Source organism: Canis lupus, chromosome 1 (assembly GCF_003254725.2).
Source record: "Canis lupus dingo isolate Sandy chromosome 1, ASM325472v2, whole genome shotgun sequence".
Lineage (NCBI taxonomy): Eukaryota > Metazoa > Chordata > Mammalia > Carnivora > Canidae > Canis > Canis lupus.
In genome coordinates, this window is record NC_064243.1 from 88,712,331 (window position 1) to 88,734,195 (window position 21,865).

General features: G+C 41.2%; 1 protein-coding gene and 1 long non-coding RNA gene across 18 annotated transcripts in view; one reads left to right on the forward strand and one right to left on the reverse strand.

Annotated features, from left to right (window-relative positions):
• The window catches only part of PIP5K1B (phosphatidylinositol-4-phosphate 5-kinase type 1 beta), a 300,641-nt gene that overhangs the window by 222,398 nt on the left and 56,378 nt on the right, over positions 1-21,865 (reverse strand). The window lies entirely within an intron of this gene.
• LOC112644761 (uncharacterized) lies at positions 21-21,763 on the forward strand. Of its 14 annotated transcripts, none has more exons than XR_007401282.1 (6): positions 21-135; positions 1,700-3,235; positions 8,254-8,328; positions 8,717-8,830; positions 10,825-11,017; positions 12,439-15,640. It is a non-coding gene; the product is annotated as an uncharacterized LOC112644761 (long non-coding RNA). The 14 variants fall into 14 exon arrangements; XR_004807143.2 differs by lacking the exons at positions 21-135; positions 12,439-15,640 and adding exons at positions 19,746-19,840; positions 21,248-21,763 and having other exon boundaries at positions 761-3,235; XR_004807145.2 differs by lacking the exons at positions 21-135; positions 12,439-15,640 and adding exons at positions 19,746-19,840; positions 20,874-21,241 and having other exon boundaries at positions 761-3,235.

The window sequence follows — 21,865 nt, forward strand, 5'->3', positions numbered from 1 at the left end:
CGCGGCGCCTGCTTAATGCGTCATAGCCCGAGGGGGAGGGGCGCCGAGGGGCCCGGCGGCGGCCGTTCAGCCCTTTTCTTCCGCAATTAGCTACTACTACCGAGCCGCAAGCTCGCGGCGACGCGGCTTCCGAAGGTCACCATAGTCCCCGGAGTCTGGGTGTAGCAAAGCAGAGCTCTGACAGAGAGGCTGGTGGCGATGCGGGGGCCGTACGAAGGGGAGCGGAGCTTGGCCTAAGCAGGGAGGGCTTCCCTGAGGAAGGGGCCGTCTCCTGACCTCCGGAGGACACGGAACGGGAGCGGGCTGCGGGGCGTCCAGGAAGGGGAAGCGCGGTGGGCGGCGGGGGCCGGGGGAGGGGGGGGCTGGCCTGCCGGAGGTGGAGGTGGTGGCCCGGGCCCTGATCCTAAGAACAATGAAAGCTCCGGGGGTGGGGGGGGGTGGGGGGGGGTGGGGGTGGGTGGGGGGGGTGGGGTCAAGGAAAGGGTGTAACCCCCGCAGCGAAGCCTGCAGGCTGCTGTCTGCAGGGAATGGGGTCGTTGGGAGAGGAGAAGCAGCAGGAGGGAGCAGGAGGGAGGCCGGAGGAGAGGCAGTCCTGGAAGCAGGGGTGGGGGGTGAGAGGGGGAGGCTGTTGAGGCCCCGGAGCGAAAGCCAGCCTGTCCCTGGAGCCCTCTTAATTTAGTCCCGTTTCCAGCACGAGCATGTGTGCTCCAAGATCATCTTCATTCCCTACGAGGGTTTAAACGGAGGCAAAAGTAAGAGGGCTTCACGCTCTAAAAACACAACACTCAGCTTAGGCAATTAACATAAATTTTGGTATCATGAAAATCACGGTTTGGGGTTTTTTGTTTGTTTTGTTTTTGCATACCTACTATGCACTAAGCACTGGTAGGAAGGAGGCCCTAATAGGAGGGCATTTCATTTCTACTGCAAGGAAAGAGAGAGATGAATAAATAAAGCTGTTTTCAGATCGTGGTAAACCTTAGGAAAGGGGGAAAAAAAAGATGGTGTGATAGAGCACTACTGATAGAAAGGGGGGGCGGGCAATTAGAAAGGACGGAGATCTAAATTCCAGATGCAAGTCACGCTGACATCTGGGGGATGCATACTCTAAGCACAGAAGACAGCACGTGCTAGTAAAGCCCTAGACATGTCAGTTTGGTGAGCTGGCGCCAAGAGAAGAAAGGGCAGGGGGGAGAGTGGTTGTGAGGGCGCAGAGGAGTCTGGATCTCTCATCCCAAGTACAATGAAAAGCCACTGGGGAGTTTAAAGCAGGAGAGTGGTGTTCTTTTGGTTTAGGTTTTAAAGATGGCTTGGGCTGGGTGGGAATTAGGCTGAAAGTAGGCAAGGGTGGGAGCAGAGAGGCCGATGAGGAACCGACCGCCGAGGCGCAGGCAGAGGACCCGGCTAGGGTTGTAGCCACGGTGACAGGGAGAAGTAGAACCAACAGGACAGGCCTCAGATGGGTTGGATTTAGATGATGAAATGAACAGGCCATTCAAAGGCAACTCCTAGGTTTCCTGCTTCCGCTGGATACACAGCATGGTCACTTACGGAGATAGGGATGGAGTGGGTTTCAACAGGTGGGAATTAAGACTTCTCCCTTGGGCGATGTGAGTTGCAGGTGGCTATCGGACAGCCATGTGGCTGTCTGAACCGAAAGAAAGCTTAGTGATTTTTGTTCATTCTTCTCTTTTTGCAGCTGAAGGAAAAAAAAGTGACGTTCACCATCACACAGCTTGTTTAGTAGTGCGAACCAGTACTAGGATCCAGGTTCCTAGTCTATGCCTCTTTTTCCACTGTTATCTCAGAATAGCTTTTCGTTTGAATTCCCTGTGAAGTACAGGTCCTAATGATATAATAATGTTGATTAGTCATGCTTATAATTATATAGAAACTGATTTAAGCTTGCCAGGTGTCAGACACTATTTAAAGGGCTTCACGTGTAGTACCTTATTACTTACCTCCTCAAAACAGCCCTTTCAAGGAGGTATTATTGTCCTCATTTTGCAGGGGAAAACAGATGCAGAAATTAAGCAATGTCCCCAGGATGAGAGTAAAGGGCAGAATCTGAGCGTTCTGGCTCCAGAAAGCCTGGGCACCATGTTGCCTCCTAAAAGGGCAATGATGTTTTAGAATTGGGAGAAGCCACTTCCAGATTCTTAGCTTTGCAAAGGCAACAGTACTTGAGGCAGGATTTAAAGGATAGGGGGATCCCTGGGTGGCGCAGCGGTTTAGCGCCTGCCTTTGGCCCGGGGCGCGATCCTGGAGACCCGGGATCGAATCCCACATCGGGCTCCCGGTGCATGGAGCCTGCTTCTCCCTCTGCCTATGTCTCTGCCTCTCTCTCTCTCTCTGTGTGACTATCATAAATAAATAAAAATTAAAAAAAAAAAAAAGGATAGGTAGGATTTTTATGGAGCGATGGTCTTTTTCATAGAGATGCGACAGCATGACAAAATAGTGAATTTGCTAATACATGATGTGATGTACGTGGAGAAGAACAATAATGGGGAAAAACTTGGAAATGGAAGTGGGAGTGAGAGAACCGGGGCTCTGAATGCCAGCCAAAAGGACCCAAATTTAACATCTGAGGCAACAGGAAACCGTGGAAACTTTCTGACAAGAGGAATGACGCTATGAGAACTATACTTTAGGACCTGCCAGACAGCTCAATGATGGAGTGAAGTCGAAGAATGGAAGGGGGAAGAACCAACACCCACGACTTGCCAGGCACTTTAAACACTCCACAGTCCCACTGCATCCTCATTGCAATCCTACAAATTAGATATTGTTAATGCTCATTCTATAGCAGGACAGCTGAGGTTAAAAAATGGCAAAAGGAGGGCATCTGGGTGGTGCAGTTGGTTAAGCATCCGAATCTTGGTTTTGGCTCAGGTTGTCATCTTGGTCATGAGACTGAGCCCTGCATACTTAATGTGGAGTCTACTTAAGACTCTCCCTCTCCCTATGCCCCTTTCCCTGTGCTCACTCTTGCTCACTCTCTAAAATAAATATATCTTCTTTAAAAAATTTGCAAAAGGCCCTACAGCTACACAGAAGAACAAAGACCTGAGCCAATCTGAATTAAGGTCCTACTTCAAAACCTGCATTGTTTTTGCTGCCTTTCTCACAGATTAGAGAAGGAGAATCTGATGGCTAAACTGCGAGACAAAAGGAAGGTCTAAGCTCAAGTTGGGAGCGGCAGAAAAAGGAGATGGATTTGAGAGACAGGAAGGTAATGACAGTACCCGACTCCTTGCATTTATAGAGGATGGAGAGAGAGGTGTCACAAATGACAAATTCAAGCATGAGTGGCTGAAAGAATGGTACCTTATTGAATAAAAACAGGAGAGAGATGAGGAAGAGCCTTCAGAAGTAAATTAATATAGGATAAATAGAAAAAAGCATGAATTATGGAACTTTTTAATAGTCACAGCATAATACTAATTTTTGTATTATTAAATTATTACTCGTGGCTCAAAGGTGCCAACATTGTTCATCCACATCTGGATAAGAACAATTATCTTTGGGGCAGCCCTGGTGGCGCAGCAGTTTAGCACCGCCTGCAGCCCGGGGCGTGATCCTGGAGACCGGGGATCGGGTCCCACGTTGGGCTTCCTGCAGGGAGCCTGCTTCTCCCCCTGCCTGTGTCTCTGCCTCTCTCTGAATAAATAAATAAATCTTTAAAAACAATTATCTTTATTAAAAGCACAAAGATGGTGAAAAGTCCACAAAATCAGACATCCGTGCCTTTTGGTTCTTGCCTGAACACACCTATTAGCTGTCTTTACTCATTTGCTTGTTTCTATCCCTATCTCTGTAAGTCAGTTCTCCAGCCAGAGTTGAAGGTAATTCTAAAGGGAAGACTTGAATAGAACCTTTCAGGGGAATTCCCACTCAGAGAAAAAAGTCAGTGTCATTACAGCAGTCATTAGAGCCCTATGGGATCCGGGTCCCTACTGTCCCTCTGACCCCACGTCCAGACACTGTCCCCCTCAATGCCTTCCCTCCAACTTCAAAGGCCCTTTTACTATCCTCAGCCCACTAGGCATGCTCCCTCCTCCACTTGGCTTCCTCTTCTTCCAGTGGACATCCACATGCTCCATCCCTTCAGGTCTTTATACAAATGTCATTGACTAAGAAGCTTTCCCCAACCTTCCCTTATAAAAACCAACAGCAGTTCATGACATCAAACGTACACTCACTCCCATACCCCTTACACTGCCTATATTTTCCTCTAGAGCACCAAATGACATATATGACATAGTTTTCTTGCCTCTTATCCTTGTCAAGAAGGTCGGCTCCACAAAAACAAGGCCTTTGCTTTGTTTCCTGCTATATGCCTAATACCTAAACCAGAGCCTAGGACGTAGGACTCAGTAAGTAGTTGAATCACTGTGCAAATAAATGATTGATGACTGAATGGACTAGCACAGCTTTGTCCAGAAGGGAAGAAAACCCTGTTATCCAGCTTAACAGGCTTTTCTCCACTGATTCTAAGTACTTTGACAAATCCTTTTCTCTTATCAATATTATTATTAAAGTGTCCTCCCAACCACACAGGTCGATCACTTGAATGAACCGTTATGTGAACTATGAAACCAAAGGCCTAAGTTTCCACTCCTTTTCAACCATATGCTGATACACTCTTGATAGAATTAAAATGCTCAGTGCTGAAGATTCTAAGCAGTGTTTAATATATTTAGTTACTGCTTCCTCTCAAAGGAATAAAGGATAAATGAGAGAAAACAGCAGCCATAAAATGCAATTCAGCCTGTTACAAATGAATAATGCCAGAGGCAGGATTCAGGAGATTGTCCCTGAGTCAATTCATCCTTCTGGTTTCACTCTGGGTATGAATTAAATACCACAGACAGTTGATATTCATGCTCACTCCTGAGTCATAAAGGCAGATACCCACTCAATAGTTAAGCTTTATTGTGATTAATATTACATTTTCTTAAGCTAACAAATAGTTTCCTTTTAATTCCTAGGGGCAGTTTTTCCATTATTAAACTCCCAAGCATATGGCAAGGCAAACATCTACCTCTGAATCCATCCATATTGAATGACTGTGAAATAAAAATGTGTGTATATACATATACGCCCTTAGATGGACTGACAAATATCTCAACATCCCATAGTAACAAGCATCACCAACCTAGAATAAAAATATTGCAGAAGGGGATCCCTGGGTGGCGCAGCGGTTTAGCGCCTGCCTTTGGCCCAGGGCGTGATCCTGGAGACCCCGGATCGAATCCCACGTCGGGCTCCCGGTGCATGGAGCCTGCTTCTCCCTCTGCCTATGTCTCTGCCTCTCTCTCTCTCTCTCTCTCTCTCTCTGTGACTATCATAAATAAATAAAAATTTAAAAAAATATTGCAGAGGAAAAGTGGACTTTCATAATATAGGAACTTAGTGGTTATCAACTAGTTCAATCACTTAGGGAAAGTGTTTCGCAGTACCTACAAGAAGAAAATACATGTATGTTCTATGGTTGAGTAAACACACTCCTGGGTATATACCTGAGAGAAATGCATGCTTATATCTGCTAAAAGACATGTCCCAAGAATGTTCCTTGCATTATTATTTGTAATAGCCCCTAATTGGGAACAACCCAAATATCCATAAACAGTTGAATGGGTGAATAAATTATATAATGGCATTATTTATTCAACAACATCAACGAGTTACAGGATAATATTTCAAGAAAGAAATCAAACACAAAAGAGTAGATACTCTGTGACTTCATTTTTATGATATTCAACAACAGTCCAAATCAATCTGTGGTGGTAGAAGTCAAAATATTGGTTACCTTTGGGACAAATGACTGGGGCGGGGGGTGGGCACAAGGTAATAAATATCTCCTAATCTGGGTGTTAGTTACCCAGGTATACACACATGTGGAAATTCACTAAATATTTGAAATTTATACACCATATTATTTAAGGAGCTAGACTTCAAAATGTTATCAATACAGAAAGAGACGATGGGAATTTGAAATATAAATGGAAGACAGAGAGTAAGAATACTTCAACTGAAAGGGAGATATTTTGTTCAAACACTAATCATGAGTCTAAACTGGAATGCTGAGCTTCCAAATCTCTCCAACACACAACGATATCAGTGGGAGAACAGCTAGCTGGCCTTGCCAGTCCAAAGAATGGACACAGAAACACACACACACACTCCTCAAGCTACATTTCCCTGGGGCCGTAAACACCCAACAGACTCCAGCAACCTCCTGTAAGCATTGGATACTTGTCTTAGGCTGCTTATAGATCACCAACAGAACCACCAGCTCTCCTTAGTCCTATCCCCAAAGTGCCCTCAAAATCAAGTTATTTCTAAGAAGACACAAAGGAGGAAACGAAGCTCATTTCAGAGCCTTTGACTTTCTCAACTGTGTATCTGCTAAAAGTCAGCTCTGACATATCCTCCCAGCATCATTCATGAGATGGAACAGTTAAAGTAAACTGAGTCCAGGAACTCGGCAGGGGTTGTTATCACATATGGGAAGAATGAGAACTGTGCTTAAAGACATGAAGTTATTTAATTATCTTAACGAAAGAAAAACAGAAGATGATATCAGAAACTTATCAGCCATTTGCTCTCCAATTATTGAGAGCCCACTAAGTATAGGTCCTCTCTAAGGAATTTGCTTTCAAGGATCTTTTGACCAATCCTTAAAGCTTTAAAGCAACAGCAAAGATTAGAAAATCAGAGCAGAAGTTTATTCTGGGACTTCTGACGCTCCATTGAGATTTTTTTCATGGCCGCTGAAAAAAATGATCTTTTTTTCATCAGCCCACTCACACGGAGCCACACTCATCATACAGACATGGGCCCAATGGTAGAAAGGGCCTCAAAGCCCCACCAGAAGAAGCTCACAGCCTAGGCCTTCAGCAAAATTCAAGTCAACAAATAAATGTGAATTGTAGTTACTCTGTTCAATTTACTCAAAGGAGAGAGTATCAGGGAAGATACTAAAAAGAGCCATTCAGCCCCTACTCTCTACTGCCTTACATCTTTCCATAGAAGAGAAAAATGAGTTGATATCATTTGTTCCTCACTGGTTTTATATATTTTTGGCAGCGTTCCTTTTTTTTTGGTACCTTCACTTTGGCATCGAACTTTTCCTAGGCCATAAACCAAGGCAATCACTGATACCCTTTTCTATGGCTATATACTGCTCTCTCCCTGCCTGCCATCTTGATCCATCCAGCAAGAAGGAAAAAAATAACTCAGGGTTTTATGGATAATGTATAAAGTTAACTCTAAAACATGCAAAGGCTACAAATCTAGTTGGATTTACATATTTGGGCCTTCCAGTTGGGTGTCTCAGAAACCTCTATGAGGGCTCAACAAATTAGTACACAGCACGATCACAGCAAAAAAATAAATAAAGGTGTCAGACCCAGAGTCAGACTATCATACTTCTAGCTTTGCGACCTTGGACTAGTCTGTCAATCTCTTTGGGCTTCATTTAGATCCTTTATGAAGTGGGGACACAACCTCTTTACGAGGATCAAATGGCATGATGTCCATACGAGGCCTTACAAACAGTAAAAGCCAATAGCTCCCTCTGTATTAAAAACTTCAGTGCCACAATCACAAAGTGATCTTTCCCCCTTTTCTACCCCTCTCACCAGAGGGCTTCCTTGTTTTCTTACTTTTAGTTTGATTCTGTGGAAGAAAATTCTTTCTTCATCTTCTTCCCCAAGACCAGAGTAATTTTTAGAGACATGATACATGTTCTATCGTTTAAAAAAGTATGAGTGAAAAGGTTCACATGCGGCTGACAGTGTCTGACGTGGAGAAATAATAAACTTCCTTTCTAAGAATTTTACTGAATCTGAGAAGAGATGGACCCCACAGGGGTGGAAAGGCTGTCAGTAAGTAAAAATGTGGCTGGATCAGTGAATATTATTCCCTACAGCAAGCCATTTGTTCATCCCCAAAGACAGCAGCTACCCTCCCTGGTGGCGCTGAACTTTCAATTGGGACTAATCCCAGGGGCTTATTCTTATTTATTCATTTTAAACCCTGTTTTGAATTACTGCTGTCATGTTGCTTGTACTTCCTGGCATATAATAAACTGCACAGGGACACATATTTGGCTATTCCTGACAAACAAGTTGAACACAGCCTCTTTCAGACAAAGTAAGCAGAGTGGGGGGGGGGGGCGAGCTGGAGAAAGATTCAAGAAGTTTCATTAGTCACTGTTCCCTCAAAATGTGTCTTTCCCTCCAGGTAACTGACACCTGTCAGGATGTTCTGAAGAGTGGGTCCAATGTTCCAAAGGAATTGGAAGCCAGATTTAGACTGGTAAGGAACATGCCTAAGGGAAATTTTTTTGGTTCAGAGGGTAGCCACTGCACAGCTAAGTCTCTCTTACCCTCTCTGATACTTGAAGGTAGCAAGGTTTAATACTGAGACAGAGAGCAGTTCATGATTTGTTCTGCTCTTTTTACCCACTGTCCTTCAAGCTAAATAGGACAAGTAAATGCAACACAAAGAGCAAATATTAAGGGTGGGGGTGCTCTAATTCCTCCTGTATCGCACCTGCTCATTTCTAAAGTGAACATAAGTATAGTTCCATTTGTTAATATGAAGCATATTTTTACCATTCATGTAGTTTAGCCATCTGAAAGTTCCTACTCATTAGGAAGTGATGCCGATTTTTCTTTTTCCCTCTCCGTTTGAAAACCAAAAGTCTTCAACCTTGACAATTAAGACGCTTTCCACCAATCCACCAATGCTTTCATCACTCCTGTCATCATATAATTGTGGCTTATATTGAGTGAAGACATGTGTGCCAAGGACCCCTGTAAGTACTGTGTATCAACTTGTTCAGTCCCCACACCAACTCTAGGATTATTGTCCTCATTTTAGAGAGGTTAAGTTGCCTGAGGTGGCATAACCAGGTAAGTGACAAAGAAACTGGAGCCCAGAGGTGAGCTCTTCATCACCTCACCTACTACCCCTTGGATTCCTCACAGCTGCCACATTCATGGTGCTCCAGGTTATCTTCCAAGAATGTCAGTGGGCTGGACACATACAGGGTAATCATTCTGCTCATCAGAAAGACAGAAAAGGCCTCCATATAACTGCATGGGCTTACAGATACCAGTGAGGTTACAAAATCAGGCAATTAATCAATGCCCTATTGTCCCAAAGTGGACAAGAAAACCAATGCAAAGAGTTAGAATTGCAGAATGTCTGATCAGAAGGCAGCTTTAGAAATGATGCCCACTAGGGGTGCCTGGGTGGCTCAGTTAAATGAGGGTCCAACTCTGGATTTTGGCTCAGGTCCTGATCTCAGAGTCGGGAGATCAAGCCCCATGTCGGGCTCTTTATGGACCATGGAGTCTGCTTGAGGTTCTCTCTCTCCCTCTGTCCCTCCCCCTGCACACTTGCTCTCTCTCAAATCAATCAATCAATCTTTGTGGGAAACAAAAGAAATAACCCACACTAAACTTGACCAGCCAGTACACTGAGGTTCAGAGATTTGAGTTCAATGATTCCTTTGAGTTCAAAAGGACATCCAGGACAGAGGCAGGATACTTTATTAAATTTGTACAGATTGCTCTGTGATGTTTGCTCCATGGTTCTGCTTTCACTTCAAACTCCTTCTCTAAGCAACAACATCTACGTCCATGGTTTTAACTATGCCCCATGTGTTGATGTCTCTCACATTTCTATCCCTAGATACAGCTGACCTATCTTGAGACTGGAATCTGTAGCCACCTATGCGGCACTGCCACTTGATGTTCCACCTGATGTTCCTTCAACCTGGTCAATGAACAAACTCACTTTTCCCTCCCTCAAATCCGCTCTCCCTGAGAATGAACGACACAACAATCTCCCCAGACAACCAAGTCCAAACTCAACATATTCTAGATCACCCCTCTCCTTCCTCTTATCATTGTATGTCCTTAACATCTGGTGCCCTTCCCTTCTGCCTTTGTTACTAAAGCACTGGGCCCCATCCCCCGCTCCTTGACAACTGCCCTAATGCCAATGAGCCTTGACCAGTTAGAATGACTCCAATCCTACCCACTTTGCATAAACACTGCCAGAGTGAATTTTCTGAAATCATCTCATCAAAGTACATACACCCCCTTCCTCTTGCTCAAATTCTTTCATTAATGCTTCTGCAGGGCAAGAGGGCAGGCAGGCAAACTGTGGAGAGAAAGGCAAAGGAAAGAGGGAGGAGAGGGCTAACCCTGGCATCTCCCCAAATTTCTCTAAAGCTTTACTCCCTTTGAGTGAGAACTGCTGTAACATAGTATTTAAGAACCTGACCTCTGAAGTCAGAGAGCTTGGGTTTACATCTTGACTGTACCTTACAACTGCATGACCTTGGGGATTAAGTTATGTACCCTCCTTGAGCCTCTGTTTTCTTTTTTTTTTTTTAAGGTTTTTTTTTTATTTATTTATTCATGATAGTCACAGAGAGAGAGAGAGAGGCAGAGACACAGGCAGAGGGAGAAGCAGGCTCCATGCACCGGGAGCCCGACGTGGGATTCGATCCCGGGTCTCCAGGATCGCGCCCTGGGCCAAAGGCAGGCGCCAAACCGCTGTGCCAACCAGGGATCCCCGAGCCTCTGTTTTCTTACCTAAAAAATGAGAATAAGAGTCGCTCTGTCAACTGATGGTTGTGAACGTTAATTGAGGTAATACATGTGAAGCTCTTAGAATACAGCCACACACAAACGAGTCTTCTCAAAAGAGAGCCTGGAACCACAACCAGTACATCTTATTTAACTAGACTGTGGTCTCTCTTCTCTTCTCTTTCTGGGGCACTAACCACCTCGCCAGGAACTCATCCAGTATTTACTGAGCACGAGAACTGTATGCAGTTCAATCTGAAGACAGAACACACACTGCTAGCAAAGCTTCTCTGCCAGAACCCTGAGATTGCCAATTGCTTTCCCCAAAACACTTCCTCTGAGCCGGTTATGATCAAGGTTCCGTAGAGGGTATTATAAAGATGAAAAAGACCCCAAGGAAGGTGAGAGTCCAGGAAGGGGGGGGGGCTGCAAATTATTAACTATAATATAGGCTAGATCTTGGGTCCTTAGCCTGCAGTGAGCACCAGAATCATCCATGGAATTTTGAAAACAAATGCAACAGAGCCCCAGTCTTGAGAATCCTATTCAATGGGGCCTGGGACAGGGTAGTCTAATTTTTATTAAAAAAAAAAAAAAAGTACTAATAGCTTTGAAGATGAGGGGATTGCTTTCAGCTAGCTGAGAGGAAGATCAGACAGTCTATGAGGAAACTTGGGGGAAAGTCTGGTTGGACTTGCTGAACTTGGAAGCGTGAGAAGCCATCTTACAATAGTACCAGTTGAGTAAGATCTTTGAGAATTTTTGTTTTTTTATTCCCTGGATTCCTTCCTTTCCCTGTTTTGACCCAGAGAGGTGAGAAGCGCAGGGAGATGGTCAAAGGCAGGAGAGAGAACCCCACCCTCCTCAGGAGCTGAGCAGCAGACTCCCACCCCCCAAGGGAGGGGAGTGGCTGATGTGAAGGTGCAGCCTTTGCCCACTGCAAGACACCCAACATCTGACATTCCAGCTGCAGTGTCTTAAAGTGACAGGAGGACATTTTATTGCCTAAGAGTGAGCAGAAAGCTTCCTGAGTTTTACACTCAGAAGAGTAGACCTTTCCCCATTGAATAAATTTACAGGGAGAGGCAAAAATAAAGAGTTCCTCTCACAAATGCCACTTGTTACACATGGGACATCTGACACCTATCACACGTGGCAGAAATGCTCAAGAATATAATAAGGATTGTGGAGGGAGTTTCTTGTGTCTGGGAGACACCTGGTGACCTTGGCGAGAGGACTCAGGTAGAGCCAGAGAGAGAGTGCAGGAAAAAAAAAAAGATCAGATGGAAGGAGCAAGGCCTGGGGGAGGTAGTAACAGACAGGGTGGGGGGCAGTCACATAGAGTAAGCTTTGGAAAACTTGGCTGATTCAGACTGAGAGAACATTTTTCAAGTTCTGACTGGGTGCCCGGTGCTTTCATTTAGACAATGAAGAAAACAAGCAACAAAATGTCACCAGTGACAGGTCATGGGCAGGGTCTTAAGGATGGGACTTTCTTAAACTTTTTTTCTCCTCCTGAGAAAAGATGAGTAGCAAGAAAGATGTAGATGGTACAAAAAAAGATACTTAAGATGAAAAGCCCTAAAGTGGATGAAGAGGTGGAATTGAGGGCACCAGAAATATTTTTTTAAGCATAAAAAAATAACCTTTAGCTTTAGATCAGCCCCGATCTGCGGAAATTACATCCTTCTTCATAAAAGAGGAGCCAAGATTTCAGAGTGCTACTTACATTTAACTGGCTCCATGACTGACAACATAAAAACTTCCACCTTTCTTCAGAAAAAAAATGTAGGCAAAATGCAATTAATCCTCTTGCTTCTAGAATACTTCACTGATCCCGACACAGAACATACGCTGGAAAAAGCTCCACAACATAAGTGGTGGTGAAAGCCTGTCCCATTTTTCCCACTTAATTTGCTTTAGGAATGTGTAAAATCTAAAGGCTCAATTAATCTAATGATGTGTCAAAGAAGAGAAAGATCACCCTGGCCAAAAAGGAATTCTGCACATGTTGCAGAGCCCAGAAGGAAGAATGTTGAGGAAGAGGTGGACGATGGCCAGTTCCCCACAAAGATCAACCCTCCAACTGGTATTTTAAATAAAAACAATTTTTTAATTTTTAAAACTATGATGGGGGACTTAGGGATTATTGGGTGTATAAAATAAATATTTTGTAATTTGTTTAAATGTTCCTTCCATCACACTAACCAACACAGTGACAAGTCAGCTCCTAGAGACACTGCTTTACCACTTAAGAACCTAGTTGGTCCCGTATCTCTCTTTAGTGTATTACCAACACCAGGAGACCCAACTGAAATGCTTCCAAGGGCAGGCACATAGATGGAGTGATAGCACTAAGATAAAGAGCATTGCCCTCAGCAGACTGGAGAGCCCTCACACATCTAAAGGGGAGAGGCAGCCACTGCTCTGTTCCCGCTAATGCTGTTTCTGCTGAGAAGGGTGCTGGGACCTCGAGAGAGGTTGAAAAATCCAGATCTCTAAGAATGTGAATTCTCACACTGTACAGATGTTCAATTTCTTAAAGATTAAAGAGTTAATGCTTTTTAACAGTTATCAAAAAAAAATTAAATGCTAACACTAATACTGATCAAAAGGTAGAAAGGCTGACCTTAGGCTTGGCCCTTGTGACCCAGGAATGTCATTCCTCTTACTCTTTTCATAACATCCTTTGTCTTTTTTTTTGATGCTCAACCCATCTCTGGCCACATGCTCTCTAGGAGAGGACAACAGTCATGTCTTCCAGGTGGAAGAATGCCCTGCAGTGCTTGGCAGGGGCCGGGTATGTGGCACTGCCTATGAATGATGGTGGGCGATACCCTGAAACCTGTCCTAGTGGATAATGTATGCATCCACTTTTTCCTTTTTTCTTCCCACTGCTCTCCCCACTAGCACCAGTTAGAACTAGCCACCCAGCCTACTGGCCTCTCTTGTTGTTCGTAATCATTTTTCAGTTGATTCTCTACTTTCCAAGTGTGCACTTCAAATACCTACATATAACAGGAGGTTTGCCAACTTCCACTCCAATGTTTATATATATATATATATATATTTTTTTTTTCTTATCTTCTGGCTGGTACTTTCTAGTTAGTTTTATAATTTCAGCAAAAGTGAGCATTCTTACCACACATCTGATTTAAATGGGAATGCTTCTTGTGTTTCACAAAATATGATGCTGGTTTGGCATAAGACTATGTATTTAAAATAAAGCAAAAAAAAAAAAAAAGTAACAAATTCTACTACTTCTAATTGCACCAAGTTAATTTTTTTTCCCTTTTAAATCAGGAATGTGTATTCCTTTTGTTATTGTTGTTACCATAAACGATTTGATTTATTCTTCTAAAAGTTAAGTTTGGGGCAGCCCCAGTGGCCCAGCGGTTTAGCACTGCCTTCAGCCCAGGGCGATCCTGGAGACCCGGGATCGAGTCCCACCGTCAGGCTCCCTGCATGGAGCCTGCTTCTCCTTCTGCCTGTGTCTCTGCCTCTCTCTCTCTGTGTCTCATGAATAAATAAATAAATAATTTTTTTTTAAAAAGTTAAGTTTGGCAAAATTTACATGAAATAAAATTCACTCTTAAAGAATATAGTTCAAGGAGTTTTGACGAATGTGTACAGTCATGTAACCACTGCCACAATCAACGTATCACGAGATGTTGAATTTTAGCAAAGCATTTTTGGCATTGATTAAGATAAGCACATGGATTTTTCTTTTTTGACCTAATGTGGAGCCAAGCTCACATTCCTGTTATGTACCACTAGCTCTAGTATTTATTTAATGTACTGCTAAATTCTATTTGGTGGTATTTTATTGCAGTGTTTTACATCAATATTCATAAGCAAGACTGATCTCCAGTATATGTGAGTGTACATATGCACATGTGCACACACACCACCTTTGCAAAGTTCTGGTTATAAAGATCATTTTTACATCTTAAACTTGGAAGTTTGACTTTTTGTGGTATACTTAGAAAATGTTGAAACTATAATGTGAACACTCATCCAGGTTTACATAGGACAATCTGGTTTACACCAAATTTCCCAATTAAAGCCCCATTTTAACAAATTATAATTTCACCCTTGTTAATAATATCCTTAAATGCTGGAAGAATTTACTCAGGCCATCTGGGGCTTACACTTTGAATTCTGAGAGCACTTTTTTTTTTTAAGATTTTATTCATTTATTCATGAGAGACAGAGACACTGGCAGAGGGGAGAAGCAGGCTCCCCATGGGGAGCCTGATGTGGTACTTGATCCCAGGACCTGGGGATCACAACCTGAGCTGAACGCAGATGCTCAATCATTGAGCCACCCAGGTGCCCTGAGAGCACTTTTCGATAACTTTTTCATTTCTTACATGGTTACTGACTTAGGATCTCTCTGCTGGGAGCTACTTTGATAAAATAATTTTTTCTAGAAATACCACATACTTCGTGTATCTCCACAGAATTTCACATAGTATCCTACAGAATTTTTTGATAATTTTTCTTTGTCTCTAATTTTGTTGATTTTTACTTTCTCTAGTAATCAAAGAGGTATTTGTTCATTGTAACAAAATTGAAAAAATAAAGACACACAGGAAAAGTTGAAAGTTACCCATGATCCCATCATCCAGAAATAATTACTAGTGAAATTATCATGTAAAATACTCCAGACTTTTATCTGTCTACATTCCTACCCTCCTACCTACCTACAATGTTTATTAGCCTTTTTATTTTTTATATGATGTATACATCTCTTCTATATCAATAAATACAGATTTACATCTTCAATTTCAATGGCTATGAAGCATCCTTATACCCTGACTTCCTTAAATTCCTGACAATAGGGGATAGGTAGATAGGTTAATTTTTTTTCAACTGTTAACAATACTGTGTTGATTTAACATCTTTGTATACTCATCCAATTATACATGTTGAACTGCTAGTCAAAGATATATTTTAAAAAACTTTTTCTTGTAAAAAAGTTTCTACTTACATAAAAAATAAGCAAAGAACAAAACTGAGCCAAGAATAAAGGTTTCCTGCAATCTATTGTCCAGCGATAGCTTCTGTTTATTTTGTCAGATGCATCCACAAAGTCTGACAAACATGCTTTTTCTTTAACCATAAATGAGACCAAATTACATCCACTAGATTGTAATTTACTACATATGCCATCTTTTCCTGCACAGCATCATTCCATACAGCTCTAAGGCATCCCATGGATAAAAGAACCATAATTTCATTTTCTACTGATGGAAACTGGTAACGTTTGTAATTTTTGCTTTTACAAACAATGCTACAAAGAATAGCAGTGCTTTATTTTTTTCCACTATTGTTCAATTATTTCCTTACACTAAATTCCCAGAGGTAGAAATGCAATATAGGAAGATAAATACTTCAAGGCTGATGAACACATTGCCCTAAAGAAAATGTACATCAATTGACATTCCCAACAGAATCTGAGTGCTTATTCTCCCCCCATCCACTCTAACCTTGGTATTATCACTCTTCTCAAACTCAGGCTTAGGGAACAAAATGTAGCACTTTCTTTTGGCATTTAAAAAAATTACTAACCGATTGGACATTTTCTTTCATGTGCTCTTTGGTCCTTTACAGTAACTTAAGAAATCACTTTATATTATCTGATATCTATCTATAAACGAAACAGCCACAGTAAATTATATTGATTTCTTAAAATCATAGGTCCTGCTTTAGTGGAGAATTAAAACAGTAAGAAGAAAAACATGCCTTGCATTTTAACAGCTCTGATACTGTTGCTGGAATTTTACTTTTAGTTTATTCCAAATAAGGGAGAACCACCATTTTCTCTATGCTGTATTAACATAAATATGTACCTGAACATTTTTGCTAGAGCATAGAAGTCATTGTAGCACAAGCCCACACCCAAATTTTCAGCACAGTATAAGCATTTTAATAAACATTTCATTATAATACATTTTTATCTCTAACAGCTCCACAGAACAGGCCACTAAAATAATACTGGAGGCAAGTTCTTGTTTCATCAAAATGTCAACATCTGTAATGTCTGAAACATTAAAAATTATGAGTACAGTCTTTCTCAGAGTTTCCATTTTTATTTTTTTCCAGAGTTTTCAGTTTTAAAGAAGCACCCATTATGAACAATTGTGACTGATTTCCTTTGGAGCAAGAACATTTACTTTTTTTTTTAACAGTTAAGAACAAATGACCTGCAAGTGAATTCAAGATAATGAGCAGTGACTGTAGCATTCCATCAAAGCATTTTTGTTTCAGTGTTTAAAAATGATATTCAGAATACATATTCCATAAGGCAGTGAATTTACATGGGCTTTCTCCACTTTTTTTTTTTTAAACCCGGTTTTGTTTAAAAATGCACACAAATGTGTAAAATGCTTCCATGTTTCTAATAACTATTAAAGAAACCAGCATAATTACAGTTTGAAACATAAGATCAATTTTTTTGGATACACTGATATTTATGATTAAGAGATCACATAATAGAGGTGAGGGCAAGAAAAGGTTTACTTCATCAAGTGTCACTAGAATAATTCTGTCTTAACATTATTACTTTCTGTTTGGATAAAGTATTACTTAATCAGCCTGACCTTGCGATCAAGGCCTGGTGGAATGTATAGAGTAACACTATAGCTTAAAAGACAGGATGAAAATCCAGTAAAAGAAATGTTTTTATATTCTTTTTAAAAGATTTATTTATTTATTCATGAGAGATATAGAGAAAGAGAGAGAGAGACAGGCAGAGACAAGCAGAGGGAGAAGCAGGCTCCTCGCAGGGACTCAATACTGAATCCCGGGATCACGACCCGAGCCTAAGGTAGACACTCAACCGCAGAGCCACCCAAGTGTCCCTATTTTTATATTCCTAAAGCATTCAGTAAAATATCTTAAAATATTTCTAAAGTCCTGCAACAGTACTGTGATAAGAGTATGTTTATTCTGATACAAATACTACAACTTTAAGACACAAGTGTTATCCTACCTATTCATTCATTATACCAGAGGTTCCCAAACATCATGGATTTCACAATTTAGGGGAAGAGATGACCAGAACAATGAATTAGGGGACTATGAGGACACTAAGAAATGGAAAGCCATTCTACACATCATTAGTAGCACTGTAAATTCAGCTTCCGTGGACGATGGGCTCAAATGAATACATATTCCCAGAAATAACCCACCACCTAATTCCTGCATGAAATGAGAAAATGACCATTATGAAGACTGTCTATTGTTGAGATTAAGTACACCCCCAAATCTCATCAAAGAGCAGCCAACCTTAAAGAGAATCAAGAGAACTGGAAAACTATGACATCTTCTACAAGTAGACTGAAGCAAAGGTAAAGACAAAAAAAAAAAAAAAAAAGCAAGGGGATGAGTGTGTCCACAAAAGGGGATATGTACCAAAGGATAGAAAAGATAAGTGTCTCCAGCATCTCCAGAGAAGATGGTGCCCTGAACCAAATGCTCTGAGAATCCTTATCTGTACAACAGACATATAGTTTGTGACCAAGACGGATCCAATGGGTTGGCATCATCTGCTGAAACCAGCCTTTTCAGTCATTCATCTCCATTTGTTCTGACTCTCATCCTCACTTACAGACCATGTAAGTGTGATGTTAACCCAGGAGCTCAAGCAAGTTTACCAATTCATGGGAAGAAAATATAGCACTTCACTGACATACTCATCACAGCATGCCAAGTGTTTTCCATCCATTCTGCCAGTAAATTGATAAGGTGGCCTTTTTCATCATATCTGATGATTTTGGGTGGTATGAATCAATTCACCAGGGTCTAATTAGCCTTATAGAATGACAACACTGAGTTTATGAATCTACAAAGCTGTGAATCATGTTTACTTTAAAAAAAAAAAACCTTTAATAATTTCCCCATGCCAGCACTATGATATTGAAATTGCTTAGCCCTGCAGACCTTGCCTACTTTTTTAACCTCATGTGACATGATTGTCATCACCTTCATCAACAGTTGACATCTGTTAAGTGCTTTTTTTTCTATGGAAGCCCCTTCCTAATAAGCATTTCACTTACGGTGTATTTCATTTAACATGCACAAAACCCCCAAAGGTGGCTAACATTATATTCTTCGTTTTACTAAATGAGGAACTAACTAAAGGCACAGAAAGGCTAAATGCTTTGCCTCATCATGTTGCTACATGAATCTCACACTTTAGTCATACTGAAATATTTGCAGGTCTTGCAAATGCCATATGCTTCTGCACACCACTGATGTGGCCCAGAAACTGTCCAGCTTTTTCTTATCTGACCACCTCCTAGTCATTCTTCAAGACTCAGTTGAGGTAGGACCTCCTCTGCAAAACCTTTCCAAATACCCTAACTTTTCCAGAAAAAGTCAGATACTACCATGTAGATGCCCCCATACATGTAATGTTGAAAATTGAGAGTCTCAATGTAAATCTGTTCCTCACTAGGCTATGGACTCCCTCACTGACAATGTCCTTCATGGGCAATGTCAAGGTCATTTCAGAAGGCCTCCAAGTCTTTCACTGCACAACTCCAGGGGGTGCCATTCACGGAGACTACAGAGTGACACAAATGGGGAATCTTGCAACTGTACAGTATGGCAGCTCCAAGGACAGTAATTCCACTGCCTTCCAAAAAATAAGGCACAGAGGATGCACTCATAAGCATTTCTGAGTGAGTGGCCCAGACAGAGGTTATAATACATATGAAATGGAGCTTAACCACTGAGATCTCCCAACAGGTTATTACCCTCCAAACCAACATTTCAGAGGGCAAAATCTAAATAACACTGTCGACCTAAAGATAAGTGCTACTTTTGTTACTCAGTACTAGGACACTCAAAAATCTCTACCTTACCTTCTCTATATCAGCTTCTCATCCATTTTTTCTAAATGCTAATGGTGAATTCAGAAGATTTCCTTCGGAGCCTTTGATAATAGCATAATTCATCTGGAAATGAATGTAACATTTTCACCAGAGATGCAAATAATTATAGTGAGAGGCAGATATAAAGATCTACCCAAAAGAATGGACTGAAATGCAAATTAATACAGTCCAATTTTTTTCTTTCTTAATGAGCACGTTCACAGGGACATTATGATTCTGTATTTAGGAGAACATCATCGCACAACTTTTGACCACCTGCTCAGCAGAGAGAAAATCTGCATGCTGAACTCTGGCAAACATTTATGGCTCTTCTGTTGAAAGGTAAAGAGGAGAAAATAAACTTAGGTAATGCATCCCTATTCTCTTGAGAAGGACAGAGCCTCTCTCATTCCATGGCTGGGAACATGGTCCCAAATAAGAGAAACTTCAACACCTAATTAGCTTTTACAAACAGGTGGAGATTGAGGTAGGCTTCACTGAAGAGAAATATTTTAGTCATTTGAGGTCACTGCTTAGCCTGAATTCTTCCAGTTGATTCCTGCCTTCTGTTATCTGACTGTTCCCTATCTCAGACAAGGAAAAGGGAGCAGAGAAACAAAAATGACTAGCTCTAAAAGTACTAGCAAAAACTATGAAATGTCAGGGATTGGCAACGTGGTAGGCAGAAAAATGGTCCCTCCAAAATGGTCACGTCCTAATCCCCAGAATCTGTGACTATGTTGTGACCATACGGGTGTCACAGGATGAGGGGATTAAGGATGCAGGTGAAATTAAGGTTGCTAATCAGTTGACCTTAAAGTAGGATTATCTTGCATTATCTGGTGGGCCCAATGTAATCGGAGGGGTCCTGCAAATGCAAAAGGGAGGCAGGAAAGCTCATGTCTGAATGACAGGATGGGAGAAAGACTCTGCTAGCTATTGCTGGCTTTGAAGATGGAAAGAGGCCATCAGCCAAGGAATGCTGCTGGCCTCTTGAATCTCAAAGAGGCAAAATGACAGATTCTCCCCCAGAGCCTCCAGAAAAAAAAAGTAGCCCTGCTGACACTTCCATGTTAGCCTCCTGAGCCCAATTTTAGGCTTCTGGCTCTCGGAACTATAAAGATAAATTTGTATTGTTTTAAACCACTAAATCTGTGGGAATTTGTTAAGCAGCAATAGGAAATAAATATAGGCAATTTCATGAAAAAGAGATATATTAGTTCTATAATTTCTACAGCATGTGAACATTTATTCCCCCAAAGGAGAGCCAAGAGCTCCTGTGGATACCATATCTGATGTGGCTATTCCCTTCTCTATCCTCATACCTAAGCTATGTATCATGAAACATAACACTTAACAGCTATTTATTTTACAGAAATGGTCTGAAACACCTTCAAACTGGTGTGGCATTTTGAGGCTTTCTACATCCAAGATTCATAATATTTAATGAGCATCAAAGGGAACTCTGTGAAGAACATATGGTCCATTCCCTACAACTAATTTATAAATGAAGATTTCGAGGCCAACAGTACTATATTCCAGGTCACACAGCTAATCACAGAGCCAACAGGAGTCTTCTCTTTCTCAAGCCAGTTCTCTTCCAATTCCCTATGCTACTAATAACTAGGATTAAATGCTACGCATAAAACTAAAATGGCTCTTGAAATATATATATAATGGAGGTGAATTTTTAATTGTATTTAATTTTAACTTAAAAAGGTATTAAAACTCTGCTTGTTTCTGACACAGGGAAACTTCTACATATGTTTGGAACATCTGGGAATGTGAGTCTACTTTTTCAACTGAAAGCTTATGAAATCTAAATCAAGACCCAGTATTTCTGATGAAAATCCAGTGTCTGAATAAGTGTAAAATACACATAGATTTAGAAGATTTAGCCTGAAGAAAAAATATAAAATGTATCATTAAATTTTCATGGGACTGTTGAAATATTTTTGATAGAGTAGGTAAAATGTGACTACTATAAAATTTAAAATGACGTAAGTGCCTCTCACTGTATTTCTAGCAGACAGTGCTGTTCTAAAGGAATAGATTGAGACTTGTGTATTTCAACCTGAAATTCTAGAAAATGGAAACACAGGCAAAAAATATATCCCTTGACATAAAGAAATTATAGAGGGAACGTGTGGCAGAAGTCTCTATGTATACATCATCAGAATCTCCAAACTTTATAAAAATATCCAAGATAAAAGAAAATTTTTTCTAATTTTATTTTTAATTATTGGAATACTAAGATGACTGGAAAAAAACAATGTTATAAAATTACTTTCTTAAAACTTCCCTTGTTTGTTGGTTGGCTCTTAATTTACAGATGACCTTGTGAAACCACCATAAAGTAAGAACAAA